The sequence below is a fragment of the Pan troglodytes genome, chromosome 1 (assembly GCF_028858775.2).
Source record: "Pan troglodytes isolate AG18354 chromosome 1, NHGRI_mPanTro3-v2.0_pri, whole genome shotgun sequence".
Classification (NCBI taxonomy): Eukaryota; Metazoa; Chordata; class Mammalia; order Primates; family Hominidae; genus Pan; species Pan troglodytes.
In genome coordinates this window covers 70,396,545-70,416,322 of record NC_072398.2, presented here as the reverse complement: position 1 = coordinate 70,416,322, position 19,778 = coordinate 70,396,545, and positions in this window count along the sequence as shown.

Below are 19,778 nucleotides of genomic sequence, written 5' to 3'. Positions count from 1 at the left end.
TTATAGTGACTTGGTCCATATTCCACCTAAAGTAGAAATCTTTAAAATATCCTACTTGAGATGATGGGGCAATCAATACTTGAAGACATAGCCAAGTCCTTATGGGTAGCTCTAATCTTAAGAAAGGTTTTCTTTTCATTAAACAGTTCACACAGGCTATCTCTGGAGAGTAGAGATGGAGGAAGGTGAGAGGCAGGAAAGGAAAGGGAAAGAAGGAGAAAGATTTTCCAGTTTCATAATATACCCTTTTGTTATGAATGTATTTTTTCCCTTGTGGGTGAATTACTTAAATTTAATCAAAATCTGCATCCCCTTAACCATCAGTACTAGAATTACACACAGTAAATCTAACGCTTCCTCCAAATAACACTTTCAAATCTTAAACTACCTTGTCCTTTTCATGTCTATTAATCTTTAAGCTAAGGACACTATTCCTTCAAATGTTCCTCGTATGATCAAGCACATACCTTTATTGGTTACCTCTTGCAGCATTTATTGTTTTCTTCCCTTGACCCAATAGCCCCTGATTTCTGAGCGGGGCTCCATCTGGTTCTGGAGAAGCTGACTCTGCCCCTGCTCCAAGGGTGGAGTATATGACCTAGGCTATCGTTCCTTTTTCCTGGCCACAGAGATGGGTTCAAGGGGTGGACACTTGATCAACGCTAGTCCAATCAGAACAAATCTCAGGAGTGAACTAGAAATGATAGTTTTAAAGTGTGGGGTGAAGATGAGGATGCATGGAACCTTGGGAATTGTTGACGTTTATCTTGGACCATGAAGGGAAGAGCCTACTGAAAAAGGCACCAATATTCAAAAAGCAGGTGGAAAGATGGAGAGGAAAATCTGAGTACTTCTTGTATGAGAAGAAAGGCCTTGTTTGAAGGCAATTCTACTTTAGAATTATGTGATTCCAACTACAAGTCAACATACTGTTTTGCTTAGCCCAGTTTGAGTCTAGTGCTTTGTTACTTGCAACTGAAAATATCCCGACTGATATGTGTGAGATGGTTCTTCCCTAGAGTTGCCTGCCTTTGGACAGACTTCAGTTTGTCAGTGACCTGCTTACCAGGTTCCCAGAACACAACCTACTATTGTAGATGAGATTGACCATGGCAGGCCACAGAGGCTTTCTAATGAGCCTGGATCCCAATGTATTGCTATTATGTCTGAACTTGAAACTGTACTGGAATTTTGATCACCCCAATTCCAACAACTCTCACCAGAAAACTACCTATTTTACGAATCATTTGGGAACACAAACCCTAAACACCCAGGAGCTTGCAGGAGAAAATAGGATATTTCAGAATATACTTTTGATATTTCAGAATATCCTTTTCTATAAAAAGTTCAAAGTCCCTTCTGTTTCTGCTTTAGCTTTCAGAAACAGAATTACCAACTCCTTGCTTAGTTTAATTTTGACACATGTATTTAACAAATTGCAGGTTTTCAAAATAATTACTATACACAAGTACTGTTTTAAAAAAAAAACATTTTTCTGAGCAAAGTAACCACCATGTTTTGCAACCATGTTGAGTGGTTGCCATCAATGATGAAGTAAGAGCACCGGAGGTCTTTCCTGGGGAAGAACACAGCTCATGCACCCCCAAGAGGCCTCTGGGTTGACATTTCCTTGGTAACTTTACCAAGATCCAGATTCTGGACCTCAGTTTGGGCAGGTCCATAAACTAGACTTTATGAGTGTATTCCCAGAGGTGCAGACTCAGTGGAATACTCAACATGAGATGGACATGTAAATCAGAATGCCAATGCTTTCATTTTTCAATGGAGATGACCTTTTGCAGGAGATAGATGACCTGCATCTCATTCAGAACACCACACTTCCCTTTCCTAGGGGTAGAAAATTGGAAAACTGGATTAGTAATAAAAACAGCTGCTGGGTGAGCATGGAATTAAGAGAAAGGGAGTGGATTGTCTTGAGGACTATTTCACCCAGGTCATGATGAGACTCTGATAAAATACATCCTCGCACATGGGTGATAATATTTATCTAGGGGGCTGGGCATGGTGGCCCATGCCTGTAATCCCAGCACTTTGGGAGGCCGAGGTAGATGGATCACCTGAGGTCGGGAGTTCGAGACCAGCCTGAGCAAGATGGTGAAACCCTGTCTCTACTAAAAATACAAAAATTAGCTGGACATGATGGCGGGTGCCGGTAATCCTAGCTACCTGGGAGGCTGAGGCAGGAGAATTTCTTGAACCCAGGAGGTGGAGGTTGCAGTGAGCCCAAACGGCGCCACTGTACCTCCAGCCTGGGTGACAGAGCAAGACTCTGTCTCAAAAAAAAAAAAAAAAAAAAAAAATCTATCTGGGGGCCAAAGGGAATGTGGCATGATCCACATTATCAAAGTTCTCTTTGTAGAATGACAATAGCTAATACTTATTTATGGTAGTTCTTACCATGTGACCAATCACTATTCCAGACATCTTATCTATTAACTAACTTAATCTTTGTAATAAGACTTTGAGACTTATGCTATCATTAGCCCCATTTTACAGATGCTAACACTGAGTCACAAAAGGGGAAAATGACTTGCTAAAAGTTGCATTGCTAATCAAGTGGTAAAGCTGGGATTCATATGTAGCCTGACTCCAGAGTCCATGCCTTAAATTGCTATGCTATACTGCTTCTTGAATGCTGTGTTTTTCTGTGCTACACACTCATCTCTGCTGCTACATCCTACATAACACATTAACTACTTTATATGCTATTTGACACCACCTCTATAGTTAGTTCTGAGTCCTGATAATGCTATGTCTCTGAAATATTTTCATCTGTATATATACACATACATGCATAAAATGTATGTATATATATAATTTCTCAAGAAAATATATACGTGTGTGTGTGTGTGTGTGTGTGTATAAAATCCTTTACTGTTGCCTCTATACATACCAACAAATATAAACAAAACCATGCTAGTATGGGCTGTTGGCTAGGAAAAGAACTTTGTTATATTGAACTGGACAGTGTGATGATAGTTGTTAAAATAGGATTCTGCCTATATTTAATCCTTCTCCAAAAAAGGAAATATTTAGTTTCAGAGAGGTATTACAGCAAGAAACATTAGAGAAGAATGAGGAACGTGCATTGGCCTTCAATCAGAATGTAATGCTCCAGTCGAAGCCAGCTGTTCCTGCACCAGGCCTAAGGCAGCACACCCTTGGCCATGCTGTCTCTGAATCTCTGCAAAAGAGCCAGGTTAAGTCTGGATTTTATTGAACTGATCCTATCCTTCCTTCACAAGGATTGTTTTAAAACCACTATAATCTTAACAAATATTCCTTTGTTATTTTCTTTTTTAAAGTTACATTACAAAAAAAGATTAAAAATATATGATTCAAAAGCCTAAATGTATGAAAGGTAATTCAGTGAAGTCTTTTCCATGCCCAAACTCCTAACACTTGGTTTCCCTCCTGGGAGGAAATTATCAGTTCCTTCCTTACTTATCCTTCCAGAGATATTCCATTATCATTTCCTTTTATTGTCACTTTTTTCCCCCAGGAGATATGTAGTTGGGCCTTTTTAGCTTATTTTGCCATACTTTCTTTTTCTTCTTCTCCTATCCCTTCATTCAAAGGACAAGGTTAAGCTCTCCTGCAGACTTTTCTTCTAAATGCCAATCTGCCCTTGGTTGATATTGGTTTTATCATCTTCCAAATCCAGTTTCTGTTCTAGCTAGGATTAAGTTTGTATGCGACAGCTGGTGGTCCCAGTCACCTTCCAATGAATGATGGATGGGACCAGGAGGAGCAACGGTTCCCTAATATCATTAATTACAAGATTTTCATAAGCTCAAAATTCTAGAACTGACAGTTGCTTCCAACTGTTACCAGCTGTTAATTTGGCAGAGGTGTTGGGGATCTGAGTGCCTTTCTGCAAACAATCTGGGACAGCAGCTGGCTCACCATATATCTTCTTTTACAGGCTCTGTGATGGTCGATTCTGGATTTCTTGGGTCTAAAATAATATCCTAAGCCCATTCCAGAGTCCACATGTCTATCACTAGCCATGTGACCTTGCAGGAGTAATTTACTCTAGGTACTTTGTTTCTTGTCTGTAAAATGAAGGAATTGGATGCAATGATCTCTCAACTTCCAGTTCTAAAAATTCCATAAGAAAATGGGATCTGTTGTTAAATGGTGAATGTAACCACAGTCCTTTTCTCTTTCCCCAAAAGCACTTAAAGCTTGAAGGAGTGAAGAATTTGACCATGATCTCGAAACAATAGCTGATGCGTCCCTGTGCAGTTTTAAAGCAACTGCTTAGGGGTTTCTATTCTTCTGTTTTCTCCTAGCGGGTTTAAGAACTGCTGTCCCATAGCTGGAAAAAAAGAAAAGAAAAGAAAAAAAAATTCTGGCCCCACACACTGGCAAGTAGATTTTTAAAATAATTTGTAGTTATTATGAAAACAGAATTATGGGCTGGGCGCAGTGCACCCTGTAATCCCAACACTTTGGGAGGCCGGGGTGGGTGGATCACCTGAGATCAGGAGTTCGAGACCAGCCTGGCCAACATGGCAAAACCCCATCTCTACTAAAAATACAAAATTTAGCCGGGCATGGTGGTGGGCATCTGTAGTCCTAGCTACTTGGGAGGCTGAGGCAGGAAAATTGTTTGAACCCGGGAAGTGGAGGTTGCAGTGAGCCGAGATCACGCCACTGCACTCCAGCCTGGATGACAGAGTGAGACTCTGTCTCAAAAAAGAAAAGAAAAAACAGCATTATGTATGTATGTATGTATGTATGTATGTATTTACTTATTTATTTTGAGATGGGGTCTCATCTCACTCTGTCACCCAGGCTGGAATGCAATCTTAGTTCACTGCAACCTCTGCCTCCCGGGTTCGAGCAATTCTCCTGCCTCAGCCTCTGGAGTAGCTGGGATTACAGAGGCATGCTCCACCACACTCAGCTAATTTTTTTTGTTTGTTTGTAGTTTTTTTAGTAAAGGAGTTTCACCATGCTGGTCAGACTGGTCTCTAACTCCAGTCCTCAAGTGATCTGCTGGTGTCGGCCTCCCAAAGTGCTGGGATTACAGGCATAAGCCACCGCACCCGGCCAAGCATTAATTATTTTTAAAGTATGGAAAGGCAGTGGCAAAAGAGCAACCCCCTCCTTTTTAACGTCACCTGTATAAGATCCAGTTAATCTATAATTCTCACCCAATTTGAACATTATTTTGAGTCTTCACAGTGGCAGTTTTGCCGTATGCTTGTTGAGTTAGATGCATCTCCCTACGAAAGGCCAACCTAGCTGCAGTGACTTGGCTTTTCGGGTGGCAGTACACTGGGTGCCGCATTTCCATGTAGGCACATTGGCTTGGTAAATTCTGAAACTCAGTTTTGTCGGGACACTCAGAAGTGTCACTTTTTCAGGATCCAACTGCACAAACCGAACTCCCAAACTCCTGATAGACTGATACTCAATCCAGATTGACATCTTATCTATTTGCAATGGGAGATGTACTTTCTTCACAACCAGGATGCTCGGGCCTGCTGTCTAGGCACCACCTTTCCTATATCAAAGTACCTGGGGAAATTTTTTTTATTCAGAAGATTTGAGGAGCATGGAATTAGTAAAAGACATCATATCCAGGCCCTGATAGATAGGATAAGATGAACAATTTCTACTTTACAAAAAGTTCTAGGCTGCAGGTGCTTCACATTTGATTCATTTACTCATTCAGTGAACATTTACAAGCCCACTAGCAGATTTACTGGGCCATTAAAGCTTAAGTTTCATGGCCCTCACTTACAAGGGCCCTTTCAAGGCTGTTGGAGGGGCCTTGGTAATATGTTGATACATTCATACTTTTTGTAAGATTTGCAAAAGTAAGATATTTTACATGCAGTTGGTTAAGACTACTATCTCTTTGTGCGCTGACTTCCTCGGTCACACTTCCTCTTGAGTAGGGTGGCATTGGAGTATCTCACAGGCATTTTGGGGATCTGGCAAATGAGAAGTTGAGTTGGAGCTACAGTATGTTGGGGTTTAGAGGGCTGACTTCGCCATGTCAGAATGCCTTTGGGGAGTGCTTCTACTGCCACTGAGACAGCTTACCTGGTATTGAGACCCAAGGGTCTCAATGGTCAAAAAGCCAGATTGCAACATGAACATGTCCTGTAGTATTGAAGGTAAGTGGAACGAAAGAGAAAGAAGGTTTGAAATGTAGAGTCAGAAGCTAATCTGTGGGAAACCCTTCTAGCCTTCACATATGTAATGTTGTAAGTAGAAATTTTAGTAATCTTGAATGCCTATTCAAATTGCAAGTTTTCTCCTGTCAGGAAGAAATTATGCAATACATACAATTATCCAATACATACAATTATAAACATGTCACAATTTTTTTTTCTTGATGAGAATGAGGGAGAGTAGAACTTATTAGAACCTATGTATTTGTATTGTAGTATTACAAACTATGAATATATTTGTGTGAAAAGTTAAGTATTTTGTATACCCCAATCATCAATAATTTAATTTTTTTTTTTTTTTTTGGATCAGCCAAGCTAGAAAACTGAATTAGCTTTCAATTCTGTCTCTATAAATTGAGAATGGCAATGAGGTCATGGACCCAGCCTATAGTCCCTTAAAAGCCAGCAGCATTCTCCTTCCACACACCCAGTGCTCAGGTCCAGGAATCTTTGCTGAGACTGGGCCCCTGGTGCTGAGATCCTAGCCCTTAGATACAACATGCAGCCAGACTCTGCTGATGCTTCCCGGAAACTGCTGCTGAGCAGTGTGAGATTCCCTGTGGCTCCCCCTTTCTCCATCCAGGGGAATTTCTGGAGAGAATTACCATTTCTCTCCAAAAGTTAAAAAAAAAAAAAGAAAGAAAGAAAGAAAGAAAAAAAGTATTTGCCCTCTTCTCTTTCCTCCAGGACACTCTTCATAATTCTCTTCAAGGGCCTTGAGATTTTTACAAAACCCAAGAGGAGGCTTTGACTCTATTGCTGGTAAATTTTGCCTGGGAAAAATCCCCAGTCCCAGGAAAGCAATGGAAGATGTACTTTCTCCCACTGAGAGAAACTGGGAACCCACTCAAAATAGGGAGAAGTGAAAAATATTGAAAATGCAAATTAATATGAATGGAATGAGGTAGAGGGTATAAGGGAGTAGAATATAAAATGGTGTGTGCGTGGTGATATTTGACAGACACTGCCAAATTCTTGCTCTCTGCATTTCTTTGATTTGTTTGGTTTATTTTTTAATTAGTATTTATTTATTTATTTATTTTTATTTATATTTGAGACAGTTTCCCCTCTGTCTCCCAGGCTGGAGTGCAGTGACATGATCTTGGCTCCACTGTAAGCTCTGCCTCTCGAGCTCGAACGATTCTCCTGCCTCAGATTCAGACTCCTTTCCTCTCCTCTCCTTTCCTCTCCTCTCCTCTCCTCTCCTCTCCTCTCTTCTACTTTCCTTTCGTTTTTTTTGAGATGGAGTCTTGCTGTGTTGCCCAGGAGTGCAATGGTGCAATCTCAGCTCACTGCAACCTCCGCCTCCCAGGCTCAAGCGATTCCCCTATCTCAGCCTCTCAAGTAGCTGGGATTACAGGTGCCTGCCACCACGCCCAGCTAATTTTTGTATTTTTAGTAGAGACAGGGTTCCACCATTTTGGCCAGGCTAGTCTCGAACTCCTGACCTCAAGTGATCCACCCGTCTCGGCCTCCCAAAGTGCTGGGATTACAGATGTGAGTCATACGCCCAGCTTAGCCTCCTGATCATGCCTCAGCCTCCCAAGTAGCTGGGATTGTAAGAGTACGCTGCCATGGCTGGCTAATTTTTGTATTTTTAGTAGAAACAGGATTTTGCCATGTTAGCCAGGCTGGTCTTGAACTCCTGGCCTCAAGTGATCTGCCCGCCTCGGCCTCCCAAAGTGCTGGGATTACAGGCATGAGCCTCTGCGCCCAGCCTATTTGTTTATTTTTTGAGACAGGGTCTCAGTCTGTCACCTAGGCTGGAGTGCAGTGGCAGGATCTCAGTTCATTGCAACCTCTGCCTCCCATGCTCAAGGATCCTCCCACTTCAGCTTCCAGAGTAGCTGAGACTGCAGGCATGTGCCACCACACCCAGTTAATTTTTGTATTTTTTGTAAAGATGGGGTTTGCCATATTGCCCAGGCTGGCCTCAAACTCCTGGGCTCAAGCAATCAACCTACCTTGGCCCACAAGTGCTGGGAACACAGGCATGAGCCTTCGCTCCCAACCTGTTTATTTTTTTTTTAAGACATGGGGTCTCACTATGTTGCCCAGGTTGGACAGTAGTGACTATTCACAGGTGCCATTATAGTGCACTACACTTTGAACTCCAGGTCTCAAGGGATCCTCTTAACTCAGCATTCTGAGTAGCTGGGACTACAGGCACATACCACCAAATCTGGCTGCATTCCTTTTAGGGAGGCTAAGCAAATCAGATCATTCTCTTTCCAAGACCTTCTTTTTGCAAAGTCCACCACAACTGGTTAGTTTAGGCTTTGTTAGTTGCAAACATGGAGGTTTGTTTAATCAGGATGACCTGATGCAACTGAGGATGACCTGAGGTCATCCTGATTAAATGTGAGGGTATTTTTGGACACTTGACTAAATCTTTAATAAATATTGAGTGGATTGAAGAGAATACTAACTATGTAAAAGGGATAGATAGATAGATGATAGATAGATAGATAGATAGATAGATAGATAGATAGATAGATGATAGATAGATTAGATAGATTGATAGACTAGGTAGATAAGATAGATTGGTAGATTGGGCTGGGCGCAGTGGCTCACGGCTGTAATATTAACACTTTGGAAGGCAAGGCAGATGGATCACCTAAGGTCAGGAATTCAAGACAAGCCTGGCCAACATGGTGAAACCCTGTCTTCACTAAAAATACAAAAATTAGCCGGGCATGGTGATGCATGCCTGTAATCCCGGCTACTTGGGAGGCTGAGATAGGAGAATCGCTTGAATCCAGGAGGCGGAGGTTGCAGTGAGCTGAGATTGTGAGCCACTGCACTCCAGCCTGGGCGACAGAGCCAGACTCCATCTCAAAAAACAAAAATGATAGATAGATTGACAGACAAGATAGAGTTATCCTTCACCTAACCTTCAACCTTCAAGTTTAAAAAATCAAATTTAACCTGTGAACCCCTCCCTATGCTTCCTCTTCCTTTCTCCCACAGAGACAAGGACTGTCCTGAATTTTGTAAATAACATTCCTTTACTTTCCTTTATAGTTTTTAATCCCTAAACACTACATTGTTTACTTTTGCATGTATTTGAACTTTCTACAAATGAGATCATGCATTGGGTATTCATCTGTGACTTGCTCTTTTACCAAAATTATGTTCCTCAGGTTCATGCATATATTTGTAATTCATTGATTTTCACCACTGTATGGTATTTTGTTGTATGAAATATACCACTGTTGATTTATCCATTTTACTATTGATAAATACTTAGGTTGTTTCTTGGTTTTGGCTTTTGCAAATCATACCACTCTGATCTTTCTTGCGTGTGTCTCCTAGTACACATGTGTAAGTTTCTCTAAGGCATTAATATTTATCTAGCAGTGGAATTGCTAGGTTATAAGATACATGCCTCTTCAACCTTATTAGATAACACTAATAGTTTTCTAAAATTATTGTCCCAATTTGCATGCTTATTGGTTGTTTATGAGAGTTTCTTTCTGTTGCTCAATATACTTGTCCACACTTGATATTATTATGTTTTTAGTTTTAGTCAAACTGGTTTCATAGCAGTGTCACATTGTAATCTTAACTTTCATCTTCCTGATTACTAATAAAGTTAAGCATCTTTTCATGTTTTTACTGAGCATTCAGGTTCCTTCTGTGAAGTTCCTATTCTAATGTTTTTCCCTTTTTTATATCAAGCTTTGTAAGAGTTGTTTACATTCTGATTATAAATTATTTGCCGTTATGTTTTACAGATTTGTTCTCCAAGTTTGTGGGTCGTCTTTAATGACCAGGGTTTCAAATATATATATAATTAAAAATATTAATTTTTTCTTTTGAGTTTGTGATTTTAAAGTCTGGTTCAAGAAATTCTTCCCTACACTGAGATTGTGAAGACATTACTTATTTATATATTTATTTATTTTTTGAGACAGAGTCTCACTCTGTCACCCAGGCTGGAGTGCAATGGCATGATCTCGGCTCACTGCAACCTCCGCCTCCTGGGTTCAAGCGATTCTCCTGTCTCAGCCTCCCGAGTAGCTGGGATTACAGGCATTCGCCCCACTCCCGGCTGATTTTTGTATTTTAAGTAGAGATGACTTTTCGCCATGTTAGCCAGGCTGGTTTTGAACTCCCGACCTCAAGTGATCCATCCACCTCAGCCTCCCAAAGTGATGGGATTAATGGTGTGAGCCACTGCGCCTAGCCTATCCTATATTATTTTCTATAAGTTGTATAGTTTTGCCTTTTACTTTTAAGTATATAATCCACCTGGAATTGATTAGGGGGGTGGGATACGGTATGAGGTAGAGGTCCAAATTAATTATTCCCTTATGGGTAAACAATTGTCCCAGTACCACTTATTGATTTCCCATGACCTGCACTGACAGTGCTGACATAATTCAGTTTTTCACATCTATGTGGGTCTGTTTATAGGTTCTTTATTCTATTTTATTGGCCAATTTTTCTATTCCTAAACTAACACCACACTCCTAATTACTTCAGCTTCATAATAAGTCTTGCTATCTTATAAGGCAGTTACCCTGCCCTACCTCCAACTATGTTTTTCTTCAGACTATTCTTGGCCACTTGTTCCTGTATATATATTTTTAAATTAGCTTATTAAATTCCAAAACAAAAAAACCCCTGTGTTGTCATTTTGATTGAAATTACATTGAATTTTTAGAACAATTTGGGTAGAACTTACATGCTTATGAAATTGGGACTTCTAAAACATAAAATAGTATGTCTTTCCATTTTTATAGGCCATCTTTAATTATTTCAATAAACTTAAAGACAATTTTTGATATATATTACACACTTCTCTTGTTACATTTATTTGTAAGCTTTTTTTTGGCTTAAACAATAGACATTTATTTCTCACAGTTCTGCAGGCTAGGAGTCTGAGATGAGGATGTCATGAGCTTTATTTTTTATGCTTTTTTTTTTTTTTTTTTTTTTTGAGGTGAGGTCTTGCTCTGTCACCCAGGCTGGAATGCAATGGCATGATTTCGGCTCACTGCAGCCTCCACCTCCCAAGTTCAAGCGATGCTCCTGCCTCAGCCTCCCGAGTAGCTGGGATTACAGGTGCCCACCACCACACCTGGCTAATTTTTGTATTTTTTAGTAGAGATGGAGTTTCACCATGTTGGCCAGGCTGGTCTCGAACTTCTGACCTCAAGTGATCCACCCGCCTTGGCCTCCCAAAGTGTTGGGATTACAGGCGTGAGCCACTGCACCTGGCCAGTTTAGGGCTTCTAAGTAGAATTGAAGCCACAGACCTCTCAAAGCCTAGACTCAGAAATCACACAGGTAACTTCCATTGTATTCTGTTGGTCAAAGCAAATCACTAGGAAAGCTCACTTTCAAGGGGAACAGAAATAGAGTGAACCTTTTGATGTGAGGAGAAATAAAATACTTCACATGTTTTTCTAAACGATAACATAGCCTGTCTTTTCTTGACTTGCTGAAATTATGATCATGGATGAACATTGAATTTTATCCAAATCTTTTTCTTTATTTTTTAGAATAATCATGAGATTATTCCCATTTTTTCTGTTGGTGTGGTGAATTATATTAATCAATTTTCTAATGTTAAGGTATCTTATATTTCAGGGATAAATTCAACCTGCTGAAGTCAGTTATGAATAATTTGTTTAGTATTATATTTTTGCCACTGTGTTCATAATTGAGACTGAGCTTTTTGTTTCTTGTTCTGTCCTTACTAGTTTTGATTCCAAGGTTATGTTAGCCAGACATCATAAATTATTCTCTCCTTTGCTGTAACCTAGAATAAGTTTTGTTTTTGTTTTAAAGGAGTCTCACTCTGTCGCCCAAGCTGGAGTGCATTGGCATGATGTTGGCTCACTGCAACCTCCACCTCCTGGGTTCCAGCAATTCTCCTGCCTCAGCCTCCCAAGTAGCTGGGATTACAGGCATGCGTCACCATGCCCAGCAAATTTTTGCATTTTTTAGTACAGATGGAGTTTCACCATATTGGCCAGACTGGTCTCCAACTCCTGACCTTGTGATCTGCCCACCTTGGCCTCCCAAAGTGCTGGTATTACAGGTGTGAGCCACCATGGCAAGCCTAGAATAAGTTTTTAAATATTGGAATGATGTGTTCCTTGAATGTTTGGTAGAAATGGCAGCAAAACTGGTGGAGGTAGTGGTGATGGTATGTTTGCTTTGGTTTGGTTTAGTTGGAAGATTTCTAAGTATTTATTTTTTAAAATTGTAGACTTAGTTTTCTTGTATCTTCTTGAGGAAGTTTTAAGTTATACTCTCCAAGAAATGTTTCCATTTTACTGAAGTTTTCAAATCTCTTGGCATGTTCATTGTTCAGGGTATTCTCTCACCTTTATAGTGTCTGCAATATCTACAACATGGCCCCTTTTTCATTCCCAGTATTGTTTATTGATGTTCTCTTTTCTTTTTCTTGATAAGCTACCAGAATTCTGTCCATTTTACTCATCTTTTCAGAAAACTTTGACTTTGTTGATTTTATCTAATGTATTTTTCCCATTAGTTTCTGTTTTCTTAACTGAATTATTTCCTTTTTCTACTTTCTTTGGATCTGTGCTGCTTTAGCTGGGTGTTTGGCTCATTAACTTTCAAACTTTCTTCTTTTGTCTGAGTACTACTGCAGTATTTTCATTATGATTCAATTACAAATATTTTCTCGTTTTCATTATTGTCTTTGCTCTCTGAGCTATTTCAAAATGTGTTTGTTAATTTTCAAATGGGTGAGTTTTTACTAGTTATCTCCTTGATATTTATTAGTAATTTAGTTGGACTATATGAAGAGAATGAATAAATATATTGTGTTATCTGGCATAATATAGGTTACTACTATATAATTATAATATATATTAATTGCATTAATTGTGGCTATCTTTGGCTTATTTCTACCATCTTATTTTGTGTTATTTGTCTTGTTTTTTCTTCCACTGTGTTTTTTTCTATCTTTTCTTGTCTTTTTTTAGACTGATTGAATATATCTTTCTCCTCCCATCTGTTTTTTCTTATAATAATTAGGAAGTTATACACTCTAATCTTATTCTTTTAGTGACTAAGACATTTTAGTCTGCCTACTTGATTTATCAAATTCTAACATTTATCAATACCTTTATTTCCCTCTTAACATAAGAACATTTGAACATTCTATTTCTTGGCATGTTCATTGTTCAGGGTATTCATCTAGTTTATTGTTATAGTTTCATCTAGTTTAGATTTATGTTTACTCACATGTTTACCATGTTTTTGCTCGTTTCTTCTTGCATCTCAGACTTTCCATTTGAAATTATGTTACTTTTGCTTGAAATATATTCTTTAGAATTTTCTTCAGTAAATTGGCAAACTCAAATTCTGGAAAGATTTTTTGCTGGCTATACAATTTTAGGTTGAAGATTATTTTCTCTCAACCCAGTGAAGATATGATTTACCACCTTCTGACTTTCACTGGTGCTGTTTAGTCTAATTTTCATTCCTTTGAAGATAATGTGTCCCACCCCCTGTCTTTTTTTGAGATCTCTTTCACTTTGCTGTTCTGCAGTTACACTAGATGTGTAAATATGATTTTTTAAATTTTCATTTATCTTACCTAAGATTTTTTAAAACCTCACATAAACATGTGAAAAAGACCAAAATTGAAGAGGTAGTAGGGGGTCAGATTATGAAGGGTTTTGAAAGTCAGGAATTTATTCTGTAGAGCAGTGATCTTTAACCTTTTAGCTTATGCATATTATATAAGAATTTTGAAAAATGTGTTCTCTTGCACATATTTAAGTTGACATATACAGTTTTCATCATAATTAAATAAGTTTACTTCTTGCTAATAAAAGAGAACATATATTAAATATTTTATAAACTAAAATCAGGTGACAACCAAAATTAGAATACTTTTATGATATGCCTTGAATATATCATATTTGATATATATTTGGATATGGTTATATGCTATTTGAAGTATATTGGTCCACTTATCAAACAAATCATGCCAATTTTAAAATAAATCACATACAATTTTTACTAGTTTTATTAAATGCTTTTAAAATTTTATACTTTAAAATATTATAGTTTCATTTAAAAGAATAAGAATTATTTACCTGTACTGCTTCGAATGTTCTGAATTTATACCATCCCAACATGAAACCAACACTGTTTCTAACTTCAAACTTCACTTTTAACAGAAATATAGGTAAAACATTAAAAGGTAGGAAGACCCACGGATTTAAGGTGCTTTGATTAATCCTTAAGGAGGCCTCCCTGGAACAAAATTGTCATTCCACTTGGGGCCTTTCAGGCTGCAATCTTGTCACAAGAGAAGTCTAAACAGATTCTACAAAGTCGCAAAGATTTTAGCTGCTGCCTGTGATACTTTTTCTCCCTGTCTCCCTCCCCTCCACCACCCCTCAGTTTTATATATGCAAGCAAGCCTGGATGTGTCACATTTACTTTTTGGAATGGGACTTACGCAAGACACGAGAATTTTTGCCCACAAACAGCTGCTTCAAAGGCAGAGGGAGTGAGACCTTCTTTTTGGTGCAAAAATGATTCGTTATGGAGAGGTCCCAGTCTTAATTCTATTTGGAGGTGGGTCCAAATGACCTAATAAGCAGATCCTTCTCTGCTCTTTATTGTAGTATTAAACAAGAAACTGACACAAGTTGGGTCATAGAGTTTTTCCACAGGCACATGTAAGCATTCCATGTTGTATTATTGCAATACTGTGAAATTCATCTTTTTGAGAAAAGCACACACAGAGCTTGGCATATTTTACTTGAAAACAATAATTGTTACTATTAGTTATTTCCACTTTTTTTTTTTTTCCAAAAAGGGAATATGGGAAGAGTGGTGCTATGGTAACTACAGAGCTATAGAGAAGAATTTGACCAAGGGGATCCTAAAACAAGGTTTAACACATGTTTTATGGTTAAGCATTAACTACCATCGGTTATAGGTTGTATATTTGATATTATATATACTATTAAGTAATTGGAAGAGGTAAAACAATAGTGATTAAGAGTGTAAGCACAAAACCAGAGCTAATAAGGGATAAAACCGAGATTTTTTTTTTTTTTTTTTTGAGGCAGAGTCTCACTGTGTTGTCCAGGCTGGAGTGCAGTGGTGCAATCTCAGCTCACTGCAACCTCTGCCTCCTGGATTCAAGTGATTCTCCTGTCTCAGCCTCCCAAGTAGCTGGGATTTCAGGAGCGCACCACCACGCCAGGCTAATTTTTGTATTGTTAGTAGAGATGGGGTTTCACCATGTTGGCCAGGCTGGTCTCAAACTCCTGACATCAAGTGATCCACCCACCTCAGCCTCCCAAAGTGCTGGGATTACAGGCGTGAGCCGCCATGTCCGGCCAAAACTGAGATTTGAACCCAGACTGCCTGAGTTCAAATCTCAGTTTTATCCCTTATTAGCTCTGTGAACTTGGGTAATTTTCATAACCACTCTGAGCCTTAGTTTTCTCATCAGTGTAGAGGACTAAAATGTTATCTACCCCAGATGATTGTTTTAAGGATTACATCAGTGCCTATTTCCTCACCTGTAAAATGGTCTCTTTCTCTTAAGATTGTGGTGAGGATTAAAAGAGTTATATGTGAACAATGCTTAGCATGAAGGCCTGGCTTATGGTATAACTTCAATAAATTTATTTTGTTAGCAAGTAGAGAAATAAATCTGACTTAACAATATAAAATTAAATGTTTATTTTACTTTTGCGTAGCATATTACAACTGAGAATTTGGAGATTTAACACACTCTATTGATAATGAATATGATGAAAGAGAAACAGACAAGGCATTAACTTTGAAGAGAAAATTCCGTTGACATTTTTGTATTTCATTGTATAAAATACCAATTAAATGTGGTGGAAAATTATAGCAAAGACTTACAAAGACTTCAATGATTTTCAAATTTTTAAATAAAGCATATCTTGATTTTAGTTCTTTGTTCAACTCTATTATGGAAATGTAATGGCAATGCAATTTCTCCTTTCTATCTTATATTAGTTCTCTGGTTTAGCTCTAGCTTGTCGAGTGGAAACATGATATGGCAAGACAATAAATTGCCTATTAAAATCCAATGTTTTTTTAATTATGTAATTATGATTCAGGGTTACATGTTCTAGATTCTGAATGGCATAAGTTGGGTTTATATAGTATTAAAACAACCAGATTTTAAAAAAAGAGTCAGTCAATTACCTATATATTTGTAAGACACCAAAATTAATATCTTGAAACATCTTTATGATTGAATGAATTTTTCACTTTTTATTTAGACATTTGTCATAGCCAATAAGGCATATGCTAAGTACACAAAGTGTTTATCCTAAAGCTGGTTTTGGCTTTTTGAGTTATCCAATGTAAGCTATTATTTGTCTCTTTAATTTCCCTAATTTTCAAGCTGGAGATAACATTGAACATTACAGGAGACAGCTATAGTTTTGATTGCCCAGAGCCATCCAACTTTATTAGAGCATGGCGGGGTTATCAGTCACAGTACTCTGCCATCTACTCCCCACATCATGGTGACAAATAAATAAACTAGACCTGGCTAATCAAAGAAATCCAGCTCCTCATGTCAAGTGATTGGCTCAGGGGTGGACACACAACCCCAAATAAGCCAATCAAAGCCCTTCACTGGTACTTTTCAGCTGGAGCTAGGGTGGAAGCCTGTCCTCATTTTGAGATTTATGGGCTGAAAGGATGTGTATCTGGGGTGCTATCTTCTCATCTGTAGAAATAGATGAGGTCAACACACCAACAGAAGATCTGAAAGATGGAAAGAGGGGGCTTAATTATATTGCTTGGGTCCCTAGATTTAGTTCATGTCTGACATTGTGTCCTTACATCCCAATACACATGTGTGTTTTACAGATAGTTTGAATTGGTTCATGGCACTTGCAACTGAAGGAGTTCTGATAAGTACAGACATCTTTCTAATTTGTTTACAGCTGTAACAATTAACTGTGAAAGTCAATACATTTACAATGAAGTATGTTAAAAACATTGTCCAAGTGTGACTTGAACCCAGGCAGGATAACACAGCAGTTAAGAGCCCAGGCTCTGGAGTGGAACTGTCTGCTTGCCTGCCTACTAAAAAACACCTGGGTCTGAGAAGCTTTTGTCTCTCTAGAGAGGATACATGCTGTCTGGTTGCCACAGAGAGCCTCAGCACACCAAGGCACCCGAGCTGATTTCCAGTTACTATTGGCACTGACACTGCTGCCAGTCTTATAGGTCTTTTATGAGAAATGTCAACCTTTTCTTGTATCTATTTCAAAACTGGGAAGAGAAAGGTAGAATGAGAGAGTCAAGAAACATAGGAGATAACTTTTTTTCTGTGGATGGGAAGAACATTCCTATAGGTTGTGCCTATGAGGAAAGAATCCAATCTAAGCCACCAATAGTAAAGCCACCATTTATTCGTTTTCATCACCTACTTGAGCCCTGAAAAGCATTCTTATTTTTTTTTCTTTTTTTTTCCTTTTTTGAGACGGCGTCTCACCCTTGTTGCCCAGGCTGGAGTGCAGTGGCGCGATCTCGGTTCATTGCAACCTCCGCCTTCCCAGGTTCAAGTGATTCTCCTGCCTCAGCCTCCTGAGTAGCTGAGATTACAGGCACCTGCCACCACACCTGGCTAACTTTTTTGTATTTTTAGTAGAGATGGGGTTTCACCATGTTGGCCAGGCTGGTCTCAAACTCCTGACCTCGTGATCAGCCCGCCTCGACCTCCCAAAGTGCTGAGATTACAGGCGTGAGCCACCATGCCCGGCCTCATTCTCACTTTTCACTCTGGCCTTGTGCCTGCCTGTCCCAGAATATCTTCTCTGACACTACTTAAATGTTGTTCACTTCTCTGTTATGCTGCTTAAGATGTGGAGACTCAGTTGGGTTAAGCATTCATTTTAAAGAAGAAAATAGACTTCTTTAAAATGAGCATAAGATCACAGGCTTCAGTATAAGACTGCATGGATTCAAATACCACCTCTACCACTGACTATAGCGTTATGACCTTGGACAAGTCACTTAACCTCTCTGTGCCTCAGTTTCCTCATTTGTGGTATGCAGATAATAGCACCTCTCTCACAGGGTTGTTGAGAATCTAGAGAGTTGATACATGCTTAAAATAGTGCCAGGCACACAGGAAGCACTATGTGAATGTCAGCTCTTATTAAGCTTAGGTATTTACAGATCATTTAAATCAGATTTCCTTCTCCCTAATCTAGCTGAGGACAGCTTCACTGAAGGAGTGGAAGTTTGATGGGAGGACAAGGTGGGGGTAGGGCAAAGACCAGCGGGGTTAGAGATGGAAGATGGGGGTGGAGGAGCAGTAGGAGAATGGTAGGGTGGAAATGGAGAGGATAGAGAAAGTTAGTAACTTTGTAGAGTGAAACAGGTGTGGGTTGGATCCTTTGGGTCCCTAAAGGACATTAAGAAGATGGAAGAGAGGAAAAGGAATGGAAGTGGGAAGGTGCCAAGGTAAACAGCACGTATTTCAAAGTTTTGTCTAGTGTTGACTTGCATCCAGAAAAGGAAAAAGAAATTCTTTTTCATCCCTCTTACCCTTGGAATGATATCATAATTTAACTACCTTTATGAATGAAGTAGATTGCTGTGGACAAACCTGAGATCCCAACCGTCATTTATAATGTTGTTCCAATGGGAAAATAGTTTCTGAGTTCCAAGTAACAAGCTTCCATGGTCTTTTGGAACAGGATCCATTTGTAAGTTGGGGCCTGCTTGTCTGCTGAGCAGGGAGGTTGCAGCTGGGCAGGTCAGACAGAGAGCCAGCATTTCACAATCGAATAAACTGGAGCTTGCTGTGGTTGACTTGTCTGTACTAGTGACACAACTCCAACTACAGCCCAGGTCCCCAGGTCTCTACAATTCTAATTTAGTAGCCTTACCTTCATAACTAATGCTGTTCAATGAAATAAGAATAGTGATGTGCATTTAATGGGCTGAACAGCACAATATGCCACTGAAATGCTTAATTTTAAAAAAGACAATAGAATCTGAATTTATGAACAGTATTGGCCAACTAGAGATTGGTAATTGCAAGCTGTCTTGTCTTCATGAGCTGCATGGTGGGGGTGAAGCAGAGGCTGAATGACATTTTGTCATTCTTTATAAAGGAATCTAAATATCAAGTAGGAGGAGGTGGAAGAAGAGAGGAAAATGGGGAGATCTTCAAGACTCCTCCAAATGCAAGATTATTTTGTTCGACACTGCTTAATCTTAAAATTGATCATAGTATCAATAACTTGTTGTCTTTTTCCTTTTAGGTATTGCAACAACCCAAATCATAATAATTCCTCATTGACAAAGATCGATTTGTACAATCTGCCCTGAATTGTTCAGAGTATTAAGGACCTGGCCAGGTGCGGTGGCTCACGCCTGTAATCCTAACACTTTGGGAGGCAGAGGCAGGTGGATCACCTGAGGTCAGGAGTTTGAGACCAGCCTGGCCAACATGGTGAAACCCCATCTCTACTAAAAATACAAAAATTAGCTGGGTCATGGTGGCACATGCCTGTAATTCCAGCTACCTGGGTGGCTGAGGCAGGAGAA